This window comes from Diachasma alloeum, unplaced genomic scaffold (genome assembly GCF_001412515.2).
Source record: "Diachasma alloeum isolate Michigan unplaced genomic scaffold, Dall2.0 Dall_scaffold_00186, whole genome shotgun sequence".
NCBI lineage: Eukaryota > Metazoa > Arthropoda > Insecta > Hymenoptera > Braconidae > Diachasma > Diachasma alloeum.
Window position 1 is genome coordinate 1,525,217 of NW_021680352.1, and position 10,150 is coordinate 1,535,366.

The window sequence follows — 10,150 nt, forward strand, 5'->3', positions numbered from 1 at the left end:
GGGGGGGGGGGGGGGGGGGGGGGGGGGGGGGGGGGGGGGGGGGGGGGGGGGGGGGGGGGGGGGGCAGCGAGGGGGTGTGGGCAGAGGTAGAGCAGCCGGGTTCGTCGGCTTGTAATGAAAAATCTCACGTTCGCGGATACAATTTCGATTTCCCCGGAGGCGTACGTCTTTCCTCTACCAAATACACCCCCTCAGCCATCGTCCTATCACATACAAAAGTCGTTTTCTATATCCAACAAATGAGAATCGAACGAATTATCCCGTCCGGTTCGTTAGTGCCATACAGAATAGTTGGAGGAAGATTGTGGTGTGGAGATGGGGAAACGGAATTGGGAGGGGGGATGGACCAGCAGTGCATGTAAAAAAAGAATATCTTATTTTGAGATTTCAAAGGTCTTGGAATGGGATTTTTAAAAGTGTTGATTTGGAGCGTGAAATCCTTATGTCGAGATTTTTGATAGATTTTTAGTCCGAAGTTGAGAGTTTTGAAGGTTTCAATTCCAGTCCGTTGACTCTCAAATTTCGACTTTTGGAACACAACATCAGACATTTGAAAGTCTCAATTTAGGATCGTTTTTTTTTGGTTTTGTCCACCCTTCCAGCTCCTCCTTTCAAGAGGTATATAATTTTTAAAATTATAAATTTGAAATTTCGAGTTAAATTCAAAAACGCATGGTATGGCAATTTTTTTTATCAAGCCAGCTTTAGCATTACCCAGGGTTCGCGACGAGGACACAACTGGTATGTGAACCCCAAAAAAGTCAAAATAATAATTTTGTCAAATATTTTTTATTAAAATTATATCAATATACATGTTATAAACTGTTTAATGTTAGTGTTTGTTAAATGTTTTTTTATTAAAATTATATCAGCATACAGTTTCATGAAGACGTCATGGCGTTTATTGCGAATGGAAATGATTTTTTTATGAAACGCAAGAATAGGGAATACCGAATGTCTCCTTCGATTTCATCACCCATATCCCCCGAGATAAAAATGTCGAAGTGTTGGAGTGAATATAGGGTCAATCTCCAGGGTCCTTTGATTGCCTATTACCCAAGCCTCGCTTTCCATCGCAGCTGCGTGAGACCTTTAAAAAATACTTCTCTCGGACAGAATACACCCTCTCAATTTCCCCGGCATTTCCCTCATCAACTTCCACAAAATCGAGGATTAATTGGGTCAGATGGGTAGATAGGCTCTCGGAAGAACCAAGTGATCAGAAAATTCTGCAGTTGAATGCAACAACCGAGAGCTGTCCAATCTCGTGGAAAATGAACAGAGGAAACTGACTGTCTATGTGAATGGATATGGGTAGAATGGGATGTGTTACTCGTCACTGCGACATCTGCGCTAATTTCACACCGCGCTGACTGCGTCCGGCTCGACGCCGATGGATATGTAACACTGGGGATAACCATGTAAGACATTAGATGGGATTAAATTAGATCGATGGATATCTAATGCATTAGGCAATCCATACCACTGAATCCATTTGAAGTCCTGTAAAGTCCATCTAATCCGCAAATTCAACAGAAGCCATCAAAAATCATCCGATGATGCGGTTGTCAGGCTATGAAATAATGTAGATTTGAATTGCTATTGACCATTATTTATTTATAAACATGGAGATTACAAACAATCGTTTTTGCAGCGTTTTAAATCAACAAACAATAACATAAACATTCATGTAATTAACATGAGTATATTATACTTCAACATTAATTCTCTCAAGATTAAGTGGATAGCCATAATTACTCGAATATTGAGGTTGCTGAGGAAGACTTTAACATCAAACGGTGGAAACATTTTCTCCGCGCCGAGTTTACAGGCTAATTCTAGACGTTCATTATCATGTAGTGGACATTGCCATAATGAGTGATTTAGATCTTCCTCAGGACAACCACATCTACACTCACCAGTTGCAATAATACCAATTCTAGTGAGAGCGCTCGCTAGACTATAATGGTTTGCTCTAGCTTGATGAATCCAAGTTATTGTACTGCGTGATAATTTAGAACAATTCAACCTTTGAAAGCAGGGTTTTCTACATTTTTCGTAGTACCATTGAAAATATTCGATGCCCTTGCCAGCTCTGAGTTGGTCTATCTTTTATTCAGTGAACGACTCATCTTTAAAACCCTCCCTAAAATCGGTAAATAGTCATTCACAGTCTGAGTTAGGTCTTTAAGTTCGTAGTTGCATGAGCCGAACGGTCTGAAATACAAACAATCTTCGCCCCGATTATTTTAGTCACTCAAAAATTACTAGATCTCACTAGCCATCAGCAGTTGTATAACAATAAGGATTAATCATAACCTCAAAATATGGCTCCCCACCAAAGCGACGATCACCATCGAAATTATTCTCCAACAATATCCACCACTATAAAGTGGAAACGCTGAGAAAATACATGGCATCAGCATCCATCTCTTTCTTGTATTTCTCTGATGGCGCCCCCCTCTCCAGCAGCACTAACCCGCGCCCGAAAACCCTATGGGTAGGGATCGTAACGCGCAGAGCACAATATCGCGGCAACATAACTCTTCTCCCCTCGTTCATTGCCCCCCGCGCGTCCAAAGCGAAACGGCAGAAACATCACAACCCCCTCTCGCCCCTCATCCTCACTTCTCATCTCTCTCCATCCCTTTCCCGGGGCATTTGCTCTCCTTCGCACGCCTCCCCCCTCTCCCCGCCGACGGTGCGCAACCCCTCCCCCCACCAGCACACACCACACTCTCTTCACCATCCCGGCCGCTTTGTTTCAATAATACTGTTTATATTGGAACGCAGAGCATTGATCTGTTTGCGCGGCGGCCGAGAGCGTTCGGCCCAGTCTATGTTTCGTTTTCCCTCCTACACTCTCACTCGTATAACCCGAAGATGGACATATTGGGTTTTAACAGTAAATTCTAACTCGCCCGCTTCATCCTGGTTTCAGAATTTTTTTTTTTGGAAGTGTTCTTTTGACACTGGTGCGACAGTTCTGAAATGGATGTAGTGGAAGCGAGTGCTTTGATGCTGACAGATATTCCAATTATTGGAGAATGTTGACGGAGTTGCTGATGTGAGAGAGAGGTGTATTTGATTGTCATTTTTTGGGAGGAATATGGGCGGTTTGCGATTGGACAGATCAAAGACAGGTTCTGAATGGAGATTGAGGAATGTCCATTCTATTTTTTGGGATCAGCAGATTGCAGATTGTCAATCAGAAGCTGGTATTGCTTGAAGAGTGATGACTGATTGAATTGTGAACACCTGCTTCATCTTATGATTGCCCAAATCATCATTGACTGCTAACAGTTCAGGCATTTCCATGAAAATGACAAGCCTTGTAGGCTCAGGAAAAGGCAGTACACATGAAGCAATGATAAAGCTAGCATTGAAGTGAAAGCGTAATGGAATATAATGTCTCTATATTAAAACCGTTTGTAAATGATAGTATGGGTAGACGGCGAGACTTAATATCGCTCATTTCCAATAATACAATCCAGATGAATATCTTATTGTGATCAATGAAATGCAATCACCTTTTGTTGAACATTATTACGGAAAGTAGATGAAACTGAAAGGTTGCTATCTTTTCCAAGGCCAAATCCACATCAACACTGATCAGTGGATTGACCTTTGGTTGCGATCGAGGAATCTCCATTCAATTTTTCGGGATGAGCCAATTTGAGATTTTCAATCAGAAGCTTGTATTGTCTGAAGTGCGCTGATTGATTAAATTATGAACATCTACTTCATCTTCTGCAGCTCCAAATCATTATTTGTCTTTTCGGCAAAGGGCAATACAGCTAGCCTTGAAATGAAAACCATTGTGAGTCCTCCCCCGATGGAATCAACATTGACACCCATCAGTATAAGAAGCCTCCACTGATGGACAGGAAATTACAAGCCTCCAGTCCTTTCGGTCTTACAAAAGCACTCGACTTGATTCGGGCAATATTTATGATTTCCGAAAAGGGTTCGACTCTTTCCACTAAGACAAATATTAATAATCCAGCTCCTCTACTCCACCATGATTCTCTTATTTTCCCACAATCCGGTAGACTATCCAGGATTCTCATCACGCAGAAGAAAAACGACGAGCGATTTCTCTCCCCTAAATTCTCCTCTCCTTTTTTTCACGATTGATCGTCAATAATGGTGGGTGTTTAGAGATGACCGTGGTATATATATTGCGGACACAGTGGGGTCACATAGGCGTATCCAGAAAGATGCGAGAGTCAGCTATGAAGGGTCCACCCCTGCGAAGAATTTAGGTGGACCCCAGATGCCAAGACACACGCGCTACGATCAAGAAAAATGATATGACCGTAACAGACGAGATGACTAGTCGACCAATGGTGAACGTTCATCCACCACCCTCGGTGGAATTCTCTTTCGGTTATTGCTTCCCTTTTTTAGCCGACCAATGACGAGGCCATGGCACAACGTCAGGATACCAAAACGGTAGAAATAAATGTATGATGTTTTGGAGATTCGAGGAGGCCATTACCGAAGTAGTTTTCTTTTGAAAAGATATTAAAGCTGAAAAGCTGAAGAGATGACAATCCTTCGGATTCTACTTGCGAAACATCTATAGAAATAGGAACATTCTGGGAACTGCTTGCAGCTCCCCGGACCAAGATTGATGTCGTCTTTGTGGAAGTCAAAGAAACTTCTGGAGGTAATGGAATCTGCAGAGGAAACTCCATTGTATTTCGATGATATGGCAAACTATTTTCCATTAGCTGCGTCAGAACGAAAAGACCATCTGATTTTGGTCATTCTGATTACGATACCTTTATTGTGATCTTCGGTCGTGTAAGGGTTGGTGATGAAGTTTGCATAAGTCAAGCAAAACATCTCGAGAAAAACTACTCCCGCGCATGGGGAACTTCATTGGTTCTGACGAAGATTGTCTAGAAATATATTGTCCAGTGATAAACTGACAATCCTGCGGATAGGAACATTCTTGGAACAGCTTGCAGCTCCCGGGGTCAAGATTGATATCTTTGTGGAAGTCAAGGAAACTTCTGAAGGTAATAGAATCTGCAGCAAAAACTTCAACGCACTTCGACGATGTGGCAAACTATTTTCCATCAGTTGCATGAGAATGGATAGACCATCTGATTTTGATGATAGTGATTCCAATTCCTCCCTTGTGATCTTCGGTCGTGTAAAGGGTGATGAAATTTGTCGAAGTAAAAAACGGATCCGATTCATCGATGATTCTTTTCATCTGGTCGTTCATAATGACCAGATGATAAAGTTCACATAAGTAAAGAAAAAAATCATTTCGATAAAAGCCATCCATTTAAACCACCAAATTAGGTGCTGATTCAACATCATCAGCACCATCAATAACCCCAATCGTTACATATAAATTACCCAATCATCAAAATGGACATTGATGATTGCTTCCATGATGACAAGTTGATTAAATCAAAACATAATATTGACCCTGTCAACAGCATTCATAATATTTTAATGAATCCCGCGTAATAATCATGATCATCCACATGAACCCACACATCAAACGAATTGCATCATCGTCCCAAAATCCATCATTCATCTCACGAGAATGGGAAAAATCCAACAAACCCTTATCCACAATAAATAAAGGATCTCCCAGTTGTTCCGTCAATATTGATTTTTAAATTGACCAGTGAGTGGAATTTCGCGGGAGAGTAGGGGATGTCACCCGCAGTACGAAAGGAATGGACTAAGGGTTTTCCTGGTTTTAAAAGGAACAAAAAGGAGGTGTGGGGGGGGGTCGGGTTGGGAGGGCTTGAGTAAATCCTCCGCAGTTGTGAAGCCCATCCCCCTTTTATACCATTCCTCTTTCTCTCTCTCTCTCCTCTCATACCCTGGCATACACACGTACGGGGATCGGATAGAAATTCAAGCCCTGGCGCTCGCCCTGTGCATCGTCGGTATCCTAACTCGAGTATATACACGGAATTTGATTATAAATAAATGCCAGGAGGGGAATGGGGGAGCTCGACTATATCTCGCATGGCGGGGCACTGTACGGAAAGGAGAGCGGGGGCAGAAAGGGTGGAAGGGGGGCGGGAGGGGGGGGGGATTTATACATACGGGCAAACGCGTGGCCCAGGGAGGAGTCCACTCCGTTGCATCCATAATGCAGGTCCCAGTGTGTTTGCGTTCCCGTAAACATCCCATGTGTTTCCGTTTCTGGAATACTCTCAAGCCTGGGATTGCTCTATCCGTGCTCAGAAATCGTCATACTTGGGGTTTGTGCGCGATTCGGACGTTGAGGGAAGAGATAACATCGAAAATCTTGGAGATTGCTTGTAAATATTATGATTTGAAAGGGTGATTGCGGGAGTGACGACAGGTGACGTCTGGTCCCTGGTTTTTCTCGCAATTGAAACTGTTATCAGAGATAATGTAAATAAACTGTGGGTTCGGATGGTTTAGTTTTTATATTTGGAAGGGGGGATAGGTGTGGGGGCTCCCGGGTGACTTATCTAAGACCCCTCTGCATCCTTACTCTGGATAACGCTTCGAAGTCCTTTTCAACTTCCCTGCAATCGGAAATCATGACGCTTTGGAAATGATGACAGATGGCGTTCGGTTCTTGTTCTCTCTCGCAAACGAAATTGTCATCAGACATTTTCTAAAGAACCTATGAGTTCTGATACTCCCAATTCCACATTTGGAAGATGACGAAGGCTTTTGTGTCTCCAACATCAAAGTCTAATATTCCGAGGAATTGATCCACCGAATATTACAGCTAGAATACCATCTAACCTATATGGTACATCGGCCAGCCAAATTATTGCGGTTGACCTATCTAAAACTCCCCCAATAGATGGCGTGGGCATCTCTCATCGAGACCATCCTTTGATCTTCATCCTTTCTCCGTGAAACGCTTTAAACCTTTTCCCAACCATCCCTCCGATGAAAGCTCGACTCAGCAATCCGAGCGATTTAGCCAGCAGGTGAAGAAGCGCAAGCCCAAATTCACGGATCATTTAATCACGGGTATTCTTTTCCCCACAGCAGGCATCCAAGGAAAATAATTTTGGTCAAGAATACTTACCACCACCCCATCTCCTCAAGATTCAACCCCATTACTCTCACTCACCCCATCATCGTAACCAAAAGCCCAACACCGTTAATACCAAATTCACCGGCATCTACATTTTAACATCCTGTAATTTGCAAATGACATTGTCAATTCGAGATAGCTTCACCCCCCCTTCTTCACCAACGGTTTGTATTCCCGCTGTATGCTTCAAGGTGGATAATGTTCCATTGTTACCGAAACTCTGTACAAGGGTACAATGTATGTATTGGTATGGACGAAATGGGTGGATGTGCGATGGAAAGGAAGTAGGAGGGAGGTGGTGGAGGCGGCCGGGGGAGGAGGGGGTGTATGGGGTATAAGAGACAGGGAGAAGAACGACAGAATATATGGGAAGGGATGAGACGGTGACGGCGGATGTACAGGATAACCCCAAGAGTATGCGCTGGCGCAACTAGCCTCTGCTGTGGCTTCCATATACAACAGACAGAGATGGAAATACGAATGACTCGTTCTCACCGGGTAGGCGAAGAGGAGGAGGGGGGGGGGAGTTGGAGGGTGAGAGTGCGGGTGTCCACTAGAATGGCCGCTCGATGCCCCTCTTCTGTTGGCGTCCAGGACTGACCGACGCCGGGCGTCGCGAGAGTCGCGGCTTCGGCGTCGGCGCTCAACTGGCCAGCCCCTATACGTCCGTAACCATGGTTACACTGGCTGTCATTAAAGCATCGCCTTATCATAACCGAGTCTCGCAACCCTCCGATGGAGGGGCAGGGGGGGCCGGGGTGGTTGCTGGTCTCTCTCTCTAGACGCCATCTTTACCACCCACCCGCATTTCCACACACCAGAGTCCAGTTTGTGGACAGTGGATATAGTATTTGTGGCGGACACTGGCGCCCCCTTCATACGACTTACATTATATTCTGGGCTTTTTTTTATTACGACACGTGTATACCCCTTTTCGAGGGCGTTTGCTGTTGTAAGGGGGAGGGATTCAATGCCAACTGCATATTGGTAGGACTTTTTTTGTTCGTCAAGGAGAAACAGAAAATCCATCATTTGGCAAATGTCCCAAGTTCAAGTGTATTTCAGTGTATCTCATTAATTTCATTCGAATATAATAATGGTAGCTCCATGGGTTGACTTAACGTACAATAGCCCCTGATTAATGAATCGCTGTTTTGAAAGTCCCCTCGAATGCTGTTTCAAAACGACTCGGAATTTTTTTTCTCCCTCACCTCGGCTTGGAATTTATTTAAATTAATCATTTGATTACTCATCGACTGAGTTCTTTTAGATGTCATTTGATATAAAAATTCTGTACGCGTACGCGCACTTCAGTGAGCTATAAATGTTAACTTGGGAGGTACGACACAGCAAAAATAAATGAGTTTATATGATGTGAGGTAAAAAAAATGAGAAGAAACAGTTTAAGTATGTCTTAACGTCGAAGGTAATGACAACGGGTTAGGAGCGTATACAGCCGTCCATTGCACCTTATATGATAACCGATGGGTATGGGTTTGGTATAAAACGAGTGTTGGCAAGCTATGCGATATGGCAGGTTGCCACGTGTACAGATACCACTGTGTCCGCATTTAATGCACCTGTCAGTTACATTCAAGAAGTTGACTTCCCTGAATTCTACATGCCATCACCATATAAAATAACGACCTGCTAAATGCTCTTCTGAGATTCTTCTGATGGCATTACAACATCATATATAGACATGACCGAGGGAATTAATGATTTTTCATGGTTTAACGAATGGATCCGGGACGAATGGAAGAAATAGGGACTTTTGTACTCCTAATTTATATGGATAATTTGAATGGACAAAAGTTTTACAGGTTTTAGGGGGGGGGGGTTGACGGTAACGATTGTGGGTTCTACGTGCATCCGACACTTGGACGTGGTATTTGTCCACGCGACGGTCTTACCCCATCCACTTGGGAATTCTCTGTCTCATTCTCTCTAGCCACCTCTTTACGTATAACGTCCTTTGGCCCTCGTATCCCATGCCCCTCCTGTATCCTACCCCTAGGAGGATGCAGTGCCCTCCTGGAATAACGAGTCTCATTAATCCAATTAACCAGTAAATAATGGGATAGCATTTTCGTATTTACGAGAGAATACTGCGCCGACCCTAATGGAGTTTTGAGCCGACTATCAATATATTCTTGCTGGGCGGGGGAGAGGGAGGAGGGGGCAACAAAGTACGGGTCACTCTCTCACTTAGTTTAACTGGAAATGGGAGGTACTGGGGGGGTTGGAGTCTTCTACGAGTGAGGGACATTAATTTTTATCCAACTTATTTTTACGGAGATTCAGCGGATTTCAAGTTTTCGGGATGAGAGTTGGAGATTTGTTGGGGTTGGGCAGGGGTTCTTGATGATGACTATTTCAGCAAAAGTGATGTTATGGTTTCTGTTGATGAAGTAGAGGTTCCTGGTGGTCAATCTGATGGTAATCAGCATAGAGCTTCTGATTTGTTGATGTTGGCGAAAAGATGTTGATGCAGTTTTGTTGGATGATCATCATCTTCTTCACCAAATGATTCAAATCTTCCTCGAAAGTCATTTTGTTCGTGACTTTCTATTGATGTATCGCCGTGGAATTGACTACTTGCCTATGTTTTTTGGGACGAAACGAAGCAGCGCTATCAGATGCTCATCATTTTGACCCAGCCTGACAGATTTCTCAACATCCGATCATGTTCCATCTTCACCAATCCAATCGTCCAGCACCATCTTCACCAGACCTCAACAGCATATCTGAATTCTCCAAGTAAATATTCCTGACGCGTCGGAATTCTTCAGCAGATGATGTGCTCTCTTCAGTTGGCTATCATCGTCATCCAACCTGAAGCATTTCGAAACCTGTCGCCATATTCGACTCCCATCTTCCTCAGCCCTCCCCTCCCACCCCAATATTCTCAATTTGATCCATCAGCTCCTCATTCCTATTCACCAGTCACCCCAATCCCCATAAAATACCACATCCAAAACGAACCCAATATCTTCTACATCCGTCTTCCTCCCAGAAAAATAGCATCAATAGAAATTACCCCCCCCCCCCCCCCCCCCCCCCCCCCCCCCCCCCCCCCCCCCCCCC